General features: G+C 38.3%; 1 long non-coding RNA gene across 1 annotated transcript in view; it reads left to right on the plus strand.

The window, feature by feature from the left end:
• Positions 1-917: 917 nt before the first annotated feature.
• The window catches only part of LOC128311948 (uncharacterized), an 89,381-nt gene continuing 72,587 nt past the window's right edge, over positions 918-17,711 (plus strand). Inside the window, exon 1 of the long non-coding RNA XR_008290697.1 lies at positions 918-2,064. This is a non-coding gene — a long non-coding RNA (uncharacterized LOC128311948). The remainder of the gene's footprint in view (positions 2,065-17,711) is intronic.

The raw sequence follows: 17,711 nt of genomic DNA on the forward strand, positions 1-17,711 counted from the left end.
CTGATTGCCTATCTTTGTTTTATTACATTTTTAAAACTTGTTAAATTTCAAAAGGACACTACATCCACAAATTAAGATCTTTGCCTCTACAGTTCATTAACACTCTTGATCCAAGCAAAGAGAAGCTTTGGACTAGGCTGCTGGACTATTAATTGCACAACTTGTTGTAGCTAGAGTAGCGACTGGTTGCCTGCAGCTGACATTTCTAGTGTCTTCGAGTGTACATTTTTAAAGGAAATAAAGTTCACCTCCCTTTCAAAATTATATATTATATATATATGATATGATTATATATGATTATACATATAGAAGAACATTGCTATTGAGCCAGAAAATTTCATCTCTTTTGATTCAAATACCTATCAAATGCTTATTGACAGAATTGCTTTTAATTAGCGTCCAGAAAAGAGAGATGGTGTTATTTGACCTGTAGGTCTGAATCAAGGGCAAATTTTTTTAATTTATTTTTACTTTTTAGTTCTCTCCATATACTAAACAGCAGATTGCCCGCAAGTGCCCTGAAAAATACAATTCTCTTCCTCTTACTATCACCACAATTGTTCTGATTGCTTCTGAAGGATCCGAACAGGCTTCGAGGTACCTTGTAATGTTCTCTTATTGCTGGAATCCTGGGTTATTAGACATTTTTGTCCTCAGAAGCGAAAGACCAGGCAATCTTATTCATATGCATCCTATGACTCAACTCAGTTTCCATTCGGCGGGCACGCGCTTGCTTGTGTGTGTGTGTGTGTGTGTGTGTGTGTGTGTGTGTGTGTGTGAGGGTGCAGGTTCATCCTGAAAGCGTCTGTTTCCAGAGGTTTTCAAATGCAAATAGAATGGGAGTGGTGGGGGCGGTGGTGGAGTGTGGTGTGTGGGTGTGGGGGGATTTGGGGAGAGACAGTAACTTTATACAAATTGAAGGCCATCACCACTACTGCAGATCAAAACAACTTAGATCTGAGAGACAGACCCCTTGCAAAGATAGAGTATCTTCCTGATCCAGACCGAGGCCAGCTAAAGGCAGGTCCCAGCGCTCGCGTTATTTTGAGAGAGGGTCCCGAAGCCCGCCGGAGGCCAGTTCTCGCGGGCGGGCCTCGGGGCTAAACTCTCGTTTGGTGAGGGGAAGCGCGCAAGTCTCCAGGCCCGGTGCGCCATCACGGAGAAAGGGCAGCGGCCCGGGGCCCCGGCCCGGCTCACTTTCCTCGGATGCCCCAGAAGCGGAGCCAGGGCTCCCTTTAGCCACCTCGAATCTAGTTTCAGCATCTGCCTCTCGCCCGCGCTGGCTCGGACCGGGCCTCCCGAGGGAGAGCAAGGGAGCGAAAACTCAACCTCCACCCTGGACCTCAGACCGAAGGTGTGGTTCAGGACCACGGTAGAGAAACCGTTGCCTCTCTGGGCCAAGACGGCCTGCGCTTTGCAACCCCCAAAACGCTAGGTGCGGTCGGCGCGGGGGCGAGGGCGAAAGCGAGGGTGAGGAGAGTCGCCGCCCTCCTCGCATCCCCCGCCGCACTCTCTCTCGGGTCCATCGGCGACCTCGGCTCACCCCCTAACACCCTCGCGAGGAAGGCTGCCCGGGGCCACAGGCGACCTGGGCCGAAGCCGGAGCCGCGCCGCGGGACTCGGGAGCCAGAGCAAGGCGGTGGCTCGGACCCCGTTCCTGAAAACGCTCGACTCCTCCAGGATTTGTCAAGTACTAAGCAGCTCCAGGAAGGCTCCGCGAGCTTTCGGAGAAACCCACTGTGTGGCTCACCCCTGTTGGTCTCTCTCGAGCCCTCGCCTTCCTCCCCTCTCCAGATTCACCGCCCTCCCCAGGTCGCGGGCCCCGCGGGCTGAGCCCGCCAAGCCGGCAGAAGCGCGGTTTTAGACAGAGCGAAGGAGCCCCCTGCTGGCCAGACGCGGCAGGCGCGGCGACCCAGCTCCGGGTTTCCTCCACCCGGCGGCCGCGGCCCCGCCCTGACCCACCTCGACCCTCCCACGCCCCCGGCGCTGGGGCGTGTCCAGAGACACAGAAAACAAAACAAAACAAAGCGCCAAAAGCCACTCTCACCTGTCGACTGCTCAAAGGTAAGTGTGAGTCCAGCCTTTCCCACGCCCCTCACTGACCCTCCTCTGGTCCTCTGGGCTGAGGTCTGGGGGAGACAAAGGGATCACCCCCCCCCCAAAAAAAAAGAAATCATGGCTGCTTTTGAAAGCACGTTTTGCAAGCATGAGGATCAAACATACACACACTCGCTTTCACCCACACACTCTCACACACACACCACTGAAGCAAACCCACACTTAACCAGTCCGGAAGAGGGCTACTGATGTGCATGTTTCTGGAAGCATTTCATTAGTTGTTGGAGGAAATGTTTACTAATATTTCAGGTTGTTTGCAACAGCACTAACTGTGGATTGCAAAGGGGAGAGAAAGAAAAATGCCCCTTAGTCTAATCCTCCCTCCCATACCTGGATATGAGTCCTACTTTCAGTCTCAAGTTTTAGCCTGGCCAGAAAAGTTTTCATCCTTTTACTGAGAAGGAAGACAGAGATACAGCCATTTCTGGGGGGTTTCCTGTGTCCTACTCCCGTTCTTCACCAGAGAACTGGGGAAGAGATTGTTTCATTTATCTAGACAATTTATGAGTTCTGTATGGCTTTTTGAAATTAGTTTAACCTTGAAATAGGCTATATGCTTGAGTGGCAGGTTTTTCTGTGCTTAGGTAAAGGTTATTAGAAATCACAATGTTTCTTTCTATTCAGGCAACCTTGAGTTAGAGATGGGCATAATATCATATTATTGTGACTTTCAGTAATGTCTGTTTGCCTCTGGATGTTTACTGTCTTTGGAGAAGGAGCATAGCTAAAAGAATTTTTTTTTGTAATTTTAGGTGCATAATAACTGTAGGTCCAGTAAAGGATCACTACTATTTGCTTCTATTTTCTTAACACACTCATTCCACAGAAGGAAACTAAAGGATTTTGACTGTCCCTGGGATTATAGTAGGTAAGGTCTAGGAGAGTCTTTTAAAATGATGTCTGTTTTCTTATTCCGTATTTTCAGATGGATGACAATATTTGACCTGCTAATTCTTGAAAGGAAGAGAATAAGGCTGATAAGGAGTGAGATCTGATATCTTTGTATATCCACCAATCCAGGAGATCTGAGCAGGTCAAAGAGAGTTAGAACTCTTCTGAAGATAACAATAACAAACTATAATAATAAAAAGTAACATGTACTGTTTACTCACTGCCAGGTGCTAGGCTGCAACCTTCACCTTCATTATCTCATTTAATTCTCACTGCAGTCCTATGGATAATGTACTAATATAGTTTCTCATTTTACAGGACAGGAAAGGAAGCCTTAGAAGGTTTATTTACTTGACCAAGGTGACAACAGGTGGTAACCAGCAGAGCAAGGATCTGAAAGCAGGCAGTAGAAGAGTTATCTTGAGAAATCATCCTTTTGTATTGAATTCAGGCTGGTAGTAAGCTAATATTTTAGGTCTGAGTTTTAGTCTTCCATGGCAAAAAGAAAAGACAATCTTCTCTGAAAAGAGAACATTTGATAAAAGGGAAGTATTTGTTACAAAAAAAAAAAAAAAGCCTTCCTTATCCCCGTTTCACAGATGAGAAAACTGAGAAAATGAATTGGCTGAGCTACGAGAGTGAGGTGCATAGCCAGGCCTTAAAACCAGATTTTTCTGATTCAAGTGCCTGTATTCATTCTTCTTAACTACCCTGCCCAAACAGAAAGATTCTTAGTTTTTTTGTTTTGTTTTGTTTTTTTTGTGTGTGTGTGTGGTTTTTCCTGAAATGCTAAACAGTAAATCATTAACAGCTCAGAGCTCATATTTCTCAGTGAGGAAGCTTTCTTTCACGTTAATTGTGAATACCTTTTTATACTGAAAGGATGCAAATGTAGAAATAGTGCTTTTCTCAGTGGTGAATTAAATGACATAAAAATGGCAAAAGACTAAAATAACTACATCAGCTTTACTTGAAAAGCAGTTAAAGCAGTTGAAAAGATATCTGAAAGGCCTGTCTCAGTACAATTTTAGTGATCTCCACCCCCAAGACCTATCCTATCCTACCTTAGGAAAGTCATTCCACATTACATTTCTGGTAGCTTTTGTTCATGAAAGACTTTACCACTCATAAGGTTTTGGTGCTTTTCGTCTCCATTCATGTATTTCTTCTTTCCCCCGTGAATGGTTACAGTAAAAATGTGAAAACAAATCTCTGGAGTGACCACTTTAAGGGGCAAAAATTATTCGATATTAATTGGCAAGAGGTTTTTGACTGGCACCCACATTTTAACCACTTGCAGTGCACTGAAGTGTACTGTGTAGAATTAATTTACTCTGTGTTGTAAAGGTAGCTCAGGTACAGAATATGCTTCATAAAATGGTCTTAAGGTTCCTCCATTTTCACTTGGGCTGGAAGTATCAGAAAAAGCCAGATGAACTGCCTTAAGTCACTGCTTGGACTACAGCCCATATGCCTCAGCTATTCAGTCATTTGTGTGCAAATTATTTGGCCACATGGCCTCCTGTCATGTTGGGGATCTGTGATTTTTCCAAAGGTTTAATTTAGTTGAATATGATTGTTAATGTCAAGTTGGGAATTTTCTCTCTCCCATCTCTCATTAAAACTCTTCGTATCAGTTTGGAACTATTATGTTATATAATGAAGCTTGCTTGTCTGTGTGAATTTGTACTTTCACAGATTTTTAGACTTGAAGAGCTTTTTTTGAAATTACCTAGTCTAAGCGTTTTATTTTACTGATGGATAAATTGACGTCTCGAGAAGTAATACAGAATTCTCAAGGTCACCCATCTAGTTAGGGGGAGAGTGAGAACTGGAACCCAGACTTTCTGTATTTAAGCTCTAAGACCAATACATTCCTACAGCATCATGTTCCTTTATTTGATTGTCAGAGATTCAGTCACTCATTTGACAACTAGTTATTGCCATGAACTTGGCAACTGTCCTAGGCATTAGGAATTCAATAAAGGGAAAAGGAAAACAATCCAAAAAAAAGCCCTTAAGTTTTTGAAACTTACAATCTAGTGGTAGCACAAAATCAAAGGCTGGTCTTAAAATGGTAATAAAGACATTTTATGAAGACATTTTTCTTAAAAAAATACCTTTAACGTACTGTACTTTATAAGGCAGATGAAAACCTGCTAGTATTCTTCCACGTTTCCTGTTAAAATAATTTGGGGGAAACCTTAATGCCAGGTAGTGAAATCGTTGATGGGAAATTAGTATATGAACATAGGAAATCTTAACCAGGTAAGCAGGGCCCTTGCAGGTGATCCATTCATGGATCAAGGATAACTCTGTCCCAGAGTCTTTCTGTGATTTGGGATTAAATACCTATGAGAATGCATAGATTCAAGCAGGAGCTGGGATAAAGAAATAATAAAGAGATCAAAGAGGAAGTTATCCAACAAGATGTTTTTAAAAATGACACATTTTCAAACAGATTAGATTGTCCTGGCATTACAAACAAAAAACATATACTGGACATTGAAATGAAAAACTTAAACAAATGATTAAGGTACAGAAACTGCCTAAATTCCCTCCCTTGCTGCCTCCCCTACCTGAATTTTGGCTTATCAAAGTTTGAACAAATGACCGATTGTCTTATATTCACATTTACCACTAGTGAGGGGCAATTTTTTTTTTCTTTTACAAGGTTGTACTATAGTTGACTTAGGAGTGAAATGAATTTCCCTTTTGGCAGGTATTCAGAATGGAATTCTTAGTTAATTAAGAGGTGGGGAACAGGGCAGGGAGAGGAGAATTTTGTCTGATAATGAAAGGAGAAAAAGTATATTTACCCACTGAAATTTCTTCTGTGCTCTTTCCTGTCAATTTAGTTTGTATTTTGTTCTGAGTTCCAATAAAACAATAAATATAATGTATTAGTTACAATATAGTTAATAAGATAGTATAATAGTGTACTATAGTAGTTACTAACTTAATGAAATAGTTGGCTGTTTCACATTTGGTCTTCTATATGTTAGTCACACGATAGGCCAGACTGGCTGATGTGAATTATTGAACAGCTGTTTCATAGTTGGGGCCTCAAAAATCTAATTCACTGTGTTGTGAACTGTTGAGGAACTCTTGCAGAATTTCTCTTCCATGTTGCCTGCCTGTCATGCATTGGTATTGTTAAAAAAGAAACAACGGGCCCACAGTGGAGTCACTCGGATTAAGTCCCAAGTCAGCAAACCAAGACTTAATACCTATCCTAATTGCAATTTCAGCCTGACGGAGCCCTCACCTCTCTCATATGAAGGTTACCTTGCTTTAAACAATACACTCTTTACTAGATTTTTTTTTTTCCCCTATCCATCCTTTGGTCTATAAAAGACCATTTTGTATGGCTCCCTTCTACTTGCTAGATAGGATTTGGCCAGGTTCCAGAATTGTTGAGTGAAGCCAAATAGATCTTCAAATTTACTTTGTTTTTTAACAGTATCAATTAAAGATGTGATTAGTTTGGTTCCTCAGGAGAATCACTGATTGATCTATTTCCTGCCTCCAAGAGTAACTGAAACCAAAGTACAACCACACCAAGTGTTGCATTGTAGAACAATTGTTGGGTTATTATTTCTACTACTTATATTACTGAGATTAGAAGTTGTAAGTAAGGAAATCTGAATCTCCTACGATTTTTTTTTCTGATCACAGGCCAGCTAAAGAAGCAGTAGCATATTCCCCTCCATGATCATTGAAAAAAATAGCAAGTCTTAATTAAATAAAGGAAAACATGAGGCCTGAGATCTTTTTGGTCTGCTTTAAGATCCAAGGGAGCTTATGGAACAATTATGTTGGAGGTCCCAAGTGACTTGATGAATGTTATCTTTCTGAAGAGGTAAAAAGGTCTTTGAGAACCATACAGCTTTTAGAGCCTACTGTCTGTAGAAGGAAAACCAGAAATACAAAAAGAAAGAAGGAAGGAAAGTAGGAAGGAAGGAAGGGAAATGAAGAGAGGAAGAAAGGGAGGAAGGGGAAAAAAAAACTCATTGGAAGTGGAGGTTGTTTGGCAAGAGGAACTTTTAGCCCTTAGGTTTATTTTCTCTGCACTAGGTACATAATAATATAGTTTTCAAAATCCATACTTAGCTAGGCATTAAACTCTAGGAATAATCTGTTTATAGAAAATAAAGCCATTTCTATTTGAAAACAAATGGAAAAATAATTATTTTTCCACAAATGTGTACCCTTTTAATTGATCAAATGCATCCAAGAAATTCTGCCGGCAATTTGAACACTCTGTAGGTGTTGTTGCTGCTCTAAATTTGTCTGCGAGAGGAATTGTAAATGGTATTTACCTTTTAATTAAACAAAGCATCTTGCAAATTAAACACATGTTCTTGCACATCAAAATTTAGTTAACATCCTTTTCATTGTTCATCCTGCTGACACTCTGACAGCATCATGAGTCCACACACAATATAGACTCACACTGCTTCCCCCTCCCCTGCACTTTGCATTCCTCAGAGTAGATGATATCACATGCAGAGTACCCTCTGTAACTGACTTCTAATAACTGAGCAGCTTTTCCCATTTAATATCCTTAATATTGTGTAAAATACGGGGCTGCATTGGTGTGTCCAGAACCTGGAAAGCTTTGGACACTGATCTGACATATGTCTTATAATCTTACACTGGAAATTTGACAGTGAATGACAGAACACCTTAGAGGAATATAAGAAGATGATAAAGGCAGAAGCACTGCACATGAATGCAGAGTCTGGTTTCTAATAGCTACATACTTTTTTACATGCATACCAGTAATTTGACATTTATAATTCACTGTGGAGCTGAATTTCTGTCATTTTCTTACTGTCAAGTTCTCCCCATTTTGAAATAAATGTCCCTTCTAATTATTATATGAATTTGAACTCCAACATTCAATTTTTTCTCCTGTCCTTTATAATGGAGTACTACATTTGGCTGAAGTCTGATTTGCAAGACCATTTAGGAAATGTGACCATTCCACATGTATTCCCACAAACTATACAGGGGAACCCCTTTCTTGATTGTACTCTGCCTTACTTGTGAAAGTACGATTTAAAACTCATCCATCAGTACTATTTCCAAGAAAATAAGGTTATTAATGGCAGGATGAAACTGAGATAATTAGGATATAGTCTTAATGGAACAAAAGTCAGAGAGAGGTTTTTCAATAAAGGAAAATTGTAGTTAACGACTGTCACTCAGTTGTACTGGTGCTCATTAATCTCTTTTATTTCTGTTTATTTATGGTTGATATAATTGAAAAAAAGTCATTTGCTTAGAATATCGCCAAAGGAGAAATGAATTCCGCTTTGAGAAGAGGCATCTCTGAATAAAGTTAAGTAAATTCCAGGGTGAGATGAGATCTTCCCTTAGCATTATGGCACTTCCAAGATTTTTCTTTTTTAAACTTGAGGGATTATTTTTACTGTCAGTGTTTAGTTTTAAGGTTCAGGTAAATAGTATGTTGAAGAGATGCTACTCGTCTAAGAAGTTGCTTTGAGGCACAGAAATGATTGGTGTGGATATGCGTGGAGAGGATGAGTGGCTCCTTAGTGTCATCATAAAAATCTTCAGCTCCTAGGAATAAACTACCATCTTGCTTTGTATTAACCAAGCTCTAAAATACAGAAGTAAATAATGAAATAACAATGTGCAAATTCAGAATTTATGTTTTAAATGGTATTTATGAAAGTATTGATGCTACGATGCTTATTTGTTGATTAAAATAAGCCTTCACACACATAAATATAAAATATTCTTTCTTGATTTCAAGGAAATGAATAGAATGTGAATGCTGAATACACTCAAATAGGACTTAAAATAACCAAATTAATTTCCCTAGATTCAGATAAGACCAAAGATTAAGGACTTTGACTAGTGACAAAGATTTTAAATGTTATCTGCTTTTATAGGAGCACACCTTCTGTCCCCTTGTTTAAACATTTCACAATTTAACTGGATACAATAGTCCAACTACAAAGAAAATCTATGCCAGCCAACAAGTTTCAGAAATATTGATTGGGACTTCCACTGATGTGTAAAATGTGCCTGACTATAGACGTAGATTTTCCGTTGAAAAAAAATTTTTTTTAAGTTTCATATTGATCCTTGTGCCATTTGGTTTTCACTAGGCTTATGAAAGATAAAACATTGATTTAACTCTTCATAGAGCCATTCAAGTGTAATTATTTTTACAAATGATATGGATACAAGTCTTCCTTCTTTAATTTTTATAATATGTTTAGTAATGCACTCTCATTTTGTCAATTTCCAAAATGATAAGTGAGTCTTTTTAAAAAATGAGCAGTGCCTTCATGAATGCTGACAAAATGGCCACTGTTTCTTTAGTTATTGCCAAGTGCCAGGTGATGTGCTGGGTACATGACACATCCTGTTGCATTTCGTGGATGTGTTCTGAGGGGTCAGAGACTTATGAAGACTGGACACCTTGTTCAGGGTCACCCATCTAGTAAAACGTGGAACCTGGTCTCAAACCAAGTTCTAACCTACAAGGCAAGGCCCTTACATACATTGCTATGTGACTACTCACAGGTCTCGTTTACTGAACACTTACCATGTACCGGGCACTGTATTTAGTAATTTGTACTTAGTAATTTACAGGCTATAAAATGTATCTTCTTTAGCACCAAATCTAAAACATAGATCTTACAATTTTGACTAAAAAAGTACTTCTGGGTTTGGGCTAAGTGTGGCAGTGAAAGGGTCAACCTTTACCAAAACTGCAAAGTGAGTCAAGAGTGTGCCTTTTCCTTTCCACTTTCATACTTCCCCAAGTTTGCTTTTCACTCCTATAGAGCAGACTTTCAGAAGAAGGTACTCCTGCCAAAATTTGAACTTTACTAGGGGCATCTAGAAAACTGAATAGGAATCAAGCTCTAAAGAAATAGCGTTATTTGTGCATTTGTTTACTCATTTTTTCATCCATTCATTCATTTTAAAGTATGAAAGGGATGTGAGGACTAGAAAAGGTAGGAAACCAGAGACCCTCCAAATAGGGTCCACAATGTGATTTTTCCCCAGTATTTTTTATTTTGAAAGATAAAACATGGGACCCTTTAGGTGCAGTATAAATTGTCCAGTACACCATAGCCCCTCAGTACCATTACCTTACTCTCATCCTTGTTCCACACATTCTCTTACTCAGTTCCAACTCACTAAGTTTGTGACTGCAGAGAGTCAAACATAGAAGCTTTGTTTGTGAAGGATGAATCTAAATAAGTTATATTCTCTTCCCAAGGTCAATGCCATCTTTTTCAACACCTAGGATGGTGCTTGCCACATAGGAAGCTTAGTATTTACTGAATGAATGAGTGAATGAATGAATTAATGTGACAGAATTGAGGCTGTAACCCAGGTGTCACAGTCCTGACCCATTGTTTCACCTTTGCACTTAATTCTCAGGAGGAATAGGTTAACATCTCTACTTTTGTGTGCAGGAAATTTGGCTCTTTTAGTACATGATTTTTCTTTTTCTGCCTAAATCAAATGAGGCCTAAACTAAAAGCAGTTCAGCCAGAGGATATTCATTCAAAGGTTGGTTTCAAATTGAAATCATGTAAACACAGCGACTAAATGTACAATACTTTCCAGAAGACCCAGAAAATCACATTTACTTCCAATAAAGTCATGATTATTGATGTAGTGCACTATCTTCATCCCTGTGAGTGAAAAGGACAAAGAAGTATGAGATGCAGTGGGTATTTTTGCCAGGCTTATCAAGAATGTTTTAGAAGCCTGGAGTAACCTTTGAACTGAACTGATTTTATATCCAAACATGCAGAAGAAAAAAAAAAATGAATAACAGAGCCATTTATCTATCTCTGTGATTAATCTATACTATACCAACACCTGGCTATTTGGGAAACAGTTGATTCCTTTATTCAGTATTCATTTGTATATTTAGTGTGACAGAGCTTGGGGCTGATTTTTCTATCATTGTTGTAGTGCCTCCGCCATCTGACTGCTCTGGAGAAACTTGGGTGTCCGTTAGGGATAATTGTACTAAGTAAAAGAAAAGTTGTGACTTGATCAGGAATGAGTTTTTAACGCAGTCACTATGCTGCCACTAGTATGAAAGATATACTAGTTGGGCATATCAAGTGTACAGAATCAAGGCAGGATATGACATCTGATGTTGAACTGAGACTAGGTCCTTATCTTCCATGTAACCATATTACCATTACATGCTGCTTCAAAGCCTTCAATGCTCCATATTTTCTAAGGACAAATTTTGAAATCCTGAGCATGTCAGTTAAGGCTCATCATACTGGATGCTTGGGAAAATTTTTTTCAGTGAGGTCATGGATATTTGCTGCCATACATTGTGTCCTGTTGCATTCACCCAAGAATTATCAAAGGCCTCTGAGCGTTTATTTTATTTTGTTTTTTTCTGACTGTAAGATTTTTTCCCATAATACTCTGAGAAAGCCCTTCTCTCCAAACATGCCTGTAGTGTTACCTCATCTATGAAAGTATTCCTGTCACTGTTCTTGACCATTTGGAGGACATGGGTGTCTCAGCTGGTTGAACATCCATCCGGCTCTTGATTTTGGCTCAGGTCATGGTCTTGCGGATTGAGCCCTGCATCTGGCTCTGCACTGAGTGTGGAGCCTACTTGGGATTCTCTCTCCCTCTCTCTCTCTCTCTGCCCCTTCCCCTGCTTACTCATGTGCATGCTCTCTCCCTTTCAAAAACAAATAAATAAACACTTAAAATAAATAAGTAAATGAATAAATAAATAAAAGCTTAAAAGTTTTTGAACATTCTCTGCAATATTTGAGTCAATCACTCTTCTGTATTGCATGGCACTTTCTCTGCTACTATTATGTCATATGCCACACTTCACCTATTTTATAGGTATGCATATGCCTGCATTACCTATATTATAGACCTTAGGTACATGCCTTTGTTACATGTTATAGCTTGTGGGTGCATACTTGTTCCTTAAAAAATGTAAGCTATATGGTGAAGGGATCATATGTTTTGTAATCATTGATTTCCATGGTGGATTTTCAGTAAGTGTTGGGTCAATCAGTCAGTCAGCTACCCACATTGGACTCTATGTGTAGAAAAGACAAAATGAAAGAAAAGGAAAAAGAGAGCAAAAAGAAACAGAGGAAGTGGTGATATCTTTGGAGATATATCCATAGCTCTACCATTTTATTATTATTATTATTTTTTGCTGTTCTTAGTGTGACTATAAAGTAGTAGGTTTTTCTTTTTTCCTTTTTTGTTCTTTTTCTTACTTATTTTTTAAAAATAAATTATGCAATTTATATAGCAAATATCTTTTCATCTTTCAAGGTGATCATATTTATTTTATTTGTATTGATATTATTAAAACAGTGTTTTAGGTTATCTTCTCTGGAATTGTTTTAAAAGTTATTCTCATTTCTTTTTACCAGCCTTCACTTTTTGTCTCATTTTGGTTCATTAAAAACCTTTAGCTCAGTTCAAAATTTGAAGATTTGCAGCAACTGAATCCTAAATGCCAAACAAGGGTTATTGGTTAAAAAAACACAATAGTGTTTAAAAATAATTTTATACAACCATTAGAGTAATATTATGTAGGAAATTAGGAAATTATTTGTGTAAAAAATGTTCATTGCATTTTTCTTTTTTGTTACTAGGGATTTTTTTTTCTTTTTAAAAAATCAGGCCTATGGAGATTTTGAAAAAACAGTTCAGTGGACATCCATATATCCTTCTCTTGGGTTCATCAATTATTAACATTTTGTAAATAGTTATCTTTATCTGCTTATCTGTTTATTTTTCTGTTTAGATTGATAAAGATAGAATGTCTCTGTGTGTGTGTGTGTGTGTGTGTGTGTGTGTGTGTGTGTGTGTCCTACCTGGATCCAGAGTATTTTTCTTTACAAAGTATAAAAAAATATTAGTTTTCTTAGAATTTGTTTTCATTAGCTTTCCCAGGTAAAGAGTGAGCCCTTTTCATATGGAAGTCAGGTCTTTTTTTATTTCCAGTATTTTTTGTTTGATTGCAATTTTATTTTTTATTTTATTTTTTAAAAATTTTTTAACGTTTATTTATTTTTGAGACAGAGAGAGACAGAGCATGAACAGGGGAGGGGCAGAGAGAGAGGGAGACCCAGAATCTGAAACAGGCTCCAGGCTCTGAGCTGTCTGCACAGAGCCTGACGCAGGGCTCGAATTCACGGACGTGAGATCATGACCTGAGCCGAAGTCGGACGCTTAACCGACCAAGCCACCCAGGCGCCACATGATTGCAATTTTATATTTATATTCCATCTCCTTCCCCCCCTCCCAGGGATCTTATTATTTCTATGTTAGAAGTTCTATATCTATTTTATATGTTAATTCTGTTTTCTCTGATTACTTTATGTTTTATTTTGTTTTTATTGACATACCTCTATGTGTTTTTTCAGTATTTTTAAAAAACATTTTTTTAACATTTATTTATTTTATGAGAGACAGAACATGAGCGGAGGAGGGGCAGAGAGAGAGACAGAGACACAGAATCCAAAGCAGATTCCAGGCTCTGACTGTCAGCATGGAGCCCAACACATGGCCTGAATGCAAGAACCACGAGATCATGACCCAAGCCAAAGTTGGACACTCAACCAACTGAGCCACCCAGGCGCCCCATATTTTTTCAATATTCTTTATAACCTGTTTTTTGTTGTTGAATCTGTTCTACCATAAGCATCTTTAATTAGTCTTTATTTCTAAGATGATTTTTTTAAAGTTTATTTATTTTGAGAGAGAGAGAGAGAGTGTGTGCATGAGAGAGGGAGAGGCAGAAAGAGAGAGAAAGAATCCCAAGCAGGCTCCATGTTGTCAGTGTGGAACCAGACATGGGGCTTGATACCGCAGTGAGATCATGACCGGAGCCAAAATCAAGAATCAGATGCCCTACTGACTGAGCTACCAGGCACCCTTTATCTTTTGAAAAATACATTTCTTTCTGGGTTTGTCAGTTCTCACTTCATATCTTTATAATGTTTTCATCTGTGATAAATTTTATAAGTTACGATTTAAATTTAATAGAATTTATGAATTCTAGTTTAAGGATATTTAATACAGTTTCCTTCTGTTTTATTGGAGTTTCATTAAGAAGAATATTAACTGAAATATTTTCATGTTTATTTCCTATCCTCCTTGCATGGTAGTTTTGTATGAACATTGTTTTTTGACATTACCTTTTTAAAAAGTTTTAAATGTGTTTGATTTTCTTAGACCAGAAATCAATTTTATTGCAGACAGAGATACATTTAGGTGGCTTATGAATTTCCTGGTTCAAGAGTTCTTCCTTCTTTTGATAAGGTGACATTAATTTTCTTTAATTAATCTCTTTTTTCTCTTGGGGAGGTAGATGATCATGTCTTTCGATTTTGTGACTCTTTTGTTTGTTTAGACTGTTAACTTGCATTCCTTGCTTCCTTATTTTCCACCACCCCCTAGCCTCTAACCATTTTCTTTCCAGAAATGGTGCTTGCCCTAGAGTGCTGCTTCTGGTCTTAGGCACCTTACACCTTTCCTTTTGGTTTCCCGCTGGTTGGTACTCTGATGGACTAGATCTCAGATTTGTTTTTGTATTTCCTATTTCCAAGGTTGTACGCTCTCTTTCTGGGGTTGTTGTATCTGTGTTCCACTCCTAGAAGCTCACACCCCTTTCCCTGGTGTCATCTATACAGTCTGTGCGTGAGGTGGGCTCAGGAGCTGCCTCTGTTAGATTTGGTTGTTCATGTCTGTGCTAACACAGAATTAGAAATATGTCATGTTCCTTGTATCCTAATTATTTTGTAAGCCTGAGTTTTGACTGGTTTCACTTATTCTCTTTGTTGCTGTATATGGTCATTTTGATATAGTGTGAGGAAATTAAGGTTTACATGGCTGCATTATCTTACAAGAATCAGAGTGCCTCTGTACCTCTGTGACAAATTTGTTCCTTTTTTGGTTTTGGAATGCATCAGTAGTTATTACTGGAAATTTTTTCTTGAAGAGGAGATAAAGAGCAAAACTTAGCACAGATCTCTTGACTGATGTCAATACCCTGAATTACACATGTGATATATTTTTAAGTTATAAAAGAAAGTAACATTGCAGTATGAATAGTATAATACTATCTTTATTAAATACACACACACACACACACACACACACACACACACATTCATGGAGAATTGTCTAGAAGCCCGTATACATTAATTTATTTACTGTGGTTGCAACTGGGTAGTAGGATGTTATTCTCTGTGTAACAAACAATAGATTACTTAATCATATACACAAAAATAGAAAACAGCATTTCCATTTTAGGAGAAACAGAAGTTGTCATAATTCAATTAAATTAAACAAAAAATGCCTTGAAAAAGGCATTTCTACCATAGCAAAAAAAAAAAAAATAGGCATTGCATTCTATTCTAAATTCATTTAGAATATGTTAACTAAATGAATTGTAATTATAATTATATGGATTATACAGACATACATATACACACATATTTGTATATACATTAAGGGATGTTTGAGTAAAAAGGTAGTCAAATCAAGAGTTGAGATGAGCAAAAAAGCAATGATAAGAGGCACAGAAAATGAGTCAGTCAAGGAAGCTGGACTTCACCTCTTGGGAGAGCATAGCAGCCAGGTCCTGATGCAGCAGGTCCTGGTTGAGCCATAAAGGGTATACTTCACAAACATTCCCAAAGAATCAGTGATCCTTCCGTATTCCTAAGCAGTTCTGACAAGAGCAAAGGATTCTGACCAAAGCAAAGGAATGGAATATGGAAGGAAGAGAATAAAACTGTGATGAAGGTAGGTATATATTACAAAATATTTGTGCAACATTAACAATGTGTTTAACATATTTGGATAATTAGTTACTACAAACTAGTTACAAGGATTATGACATTGTCTTCCCTTGAAAGAACATAGTGGAAATCTATTGAAAATAAATAAGAAAGGCAGTATATTATCCAGGTGATAACAGCCTTTATTTGCTGGTGTTTTAGTTCTGGAGTTGTAGAGTTCAAGAAGAGTTAAAATGAAACAAAATTAGCTAACTCGCAATGGAATTAAAATACCAACTATTTAGAGACTTTGATAATGTAAGAGTTTAGATTTGTGTTTATTCATCCCATTTCAAAGCTATGCATTTCCCCTTAAAAGGAAAAACCTAGTGTTTTGTTTTGAACTAAATGTTTGTATTTGTTTTATTTTGAGCTTTCCCATGACAATATCATAATCAGTCTTTCCCCTGCCCTTTTTGTCTCCCATCCTCCCTTCTTCCCTCTCCCATTATTTATTCTTATCAATGCTGTTCTCCTTCATGTCACATGGATGGAGTTAGTTGTGACCATGTTATCTTTGTTGGTCAAGAAAATGTGAGCAAGGGGTGCCTGGGTGGCTTGGTTGGTGGAGCATGGAACTCTTGATCTTGCTTTTTTGTTTGTTTGCTTTTTTATTAAAAAGTTTTTTAAATGTTTAGTTTTGAGAGAGAGAGAGAGAGAGAGAGAAAGCATGAGTGGGGGAGGGGCAGAAAGGAGGGAGACACAGAATCCAAAGCAGCTCCAGGCTCTGAGCTTTTAGCACAAAGTCTGATGTGGGGCTCGAACCCATGAACCACAAGATCCTGACCTGAGCCAAAGTCAGATGCCCAACAGACTGAGCCACCCAGGTGCCCCTGATCTTGGCATTTTAAGTTTGGGTCCCATATTAGGTATAGAGAGTACTTAAAAATAAAATCTTAAAAAAGGCAGGAAGGAAGGAAAGAGGGAAGGAAGGAAGGAAGAAGGAGGGAGAAAAGAGGAAAAGGAAAGAAAAGAAAGGGAAAAAAGTGTGAGCAAAAATGCTTTGTGTCTTCCATGGAAGTTTTAAGAGCAATGTACCGCAGAGTGCAAGCCACACTTCTTGCCTGGGAAACTTTTCTGTTCCATTTGGGTCCTGCAGTGAGGGAGAAGAACAAGGCCCTCAGCCTTCTCCACTCCCACCCCACACCCCTCCAGCCAGACAACGTGTAGAATGCATGAGAAATTAATGAAATTTTATGTTTATTTTGTTTTTAACTTCATGGTTATCTAGCCTATCCAGTAAGCATAAAGACAAAGAAAGAAAATTACATTCTTCATGCAAATGTAGCATTTTGGAGTTGGGATGTGTATGGTCATTACACATTATATATATGTTAAGTATTATTATATATATAACCATATATGCTGTTATACTTTAGTAACATAGTACTTTATTTCTTCAAACATTTCAAGTTAACTCATTCTTACTTGAGGGTCTTCACAAAGTAAATTCCTTTCATGGGGTTTCCTCCCATATTTGCATGGTTGGCTCTTGCATATCCCTTAGACCTCTGCTAGTTCAGTAACTTCCTCCAGAGCCCTTCTTGACCACTCTATTTAAGTAGATTCTGACTTATTATTATCTTTCATTGCAGCACCCTGTCTGCATTTTCTGAGCTTGCAAGTAGATATTTATTGTCTGCTATATTTTTACTGTTTGTCTAACCCTCTAGCCTGTCAGCTCTATGAGTCTGCGTCCGTCCTGTGCACCACTGCATAACTTGTGCAGGACAAAATGACAGCTTCAGAGTAGATAATACATGTGAGATGATTAAACAAATGACAAAGTTATTGTAATAAGTGTACATGGAATAGATACAACTTTAGTTATATAATGTTTTATAG

This window comes from Acinonyx jubatus, chromosome C1 (assembly GCF_027475565.1).
Source record: "Acinonyx jubatus isolate Ajub_Pintada_27869175 chromosome C1, VMU_Ajub_asm_v1.0, whole genome shotgun sequence".
Classification (NCBI taxonomy): Eukaryota; Metazoa; Chordata; class Mammalia; order Carnivora; family Felidae; genus Acinonyx; species Acinonyx jubatus.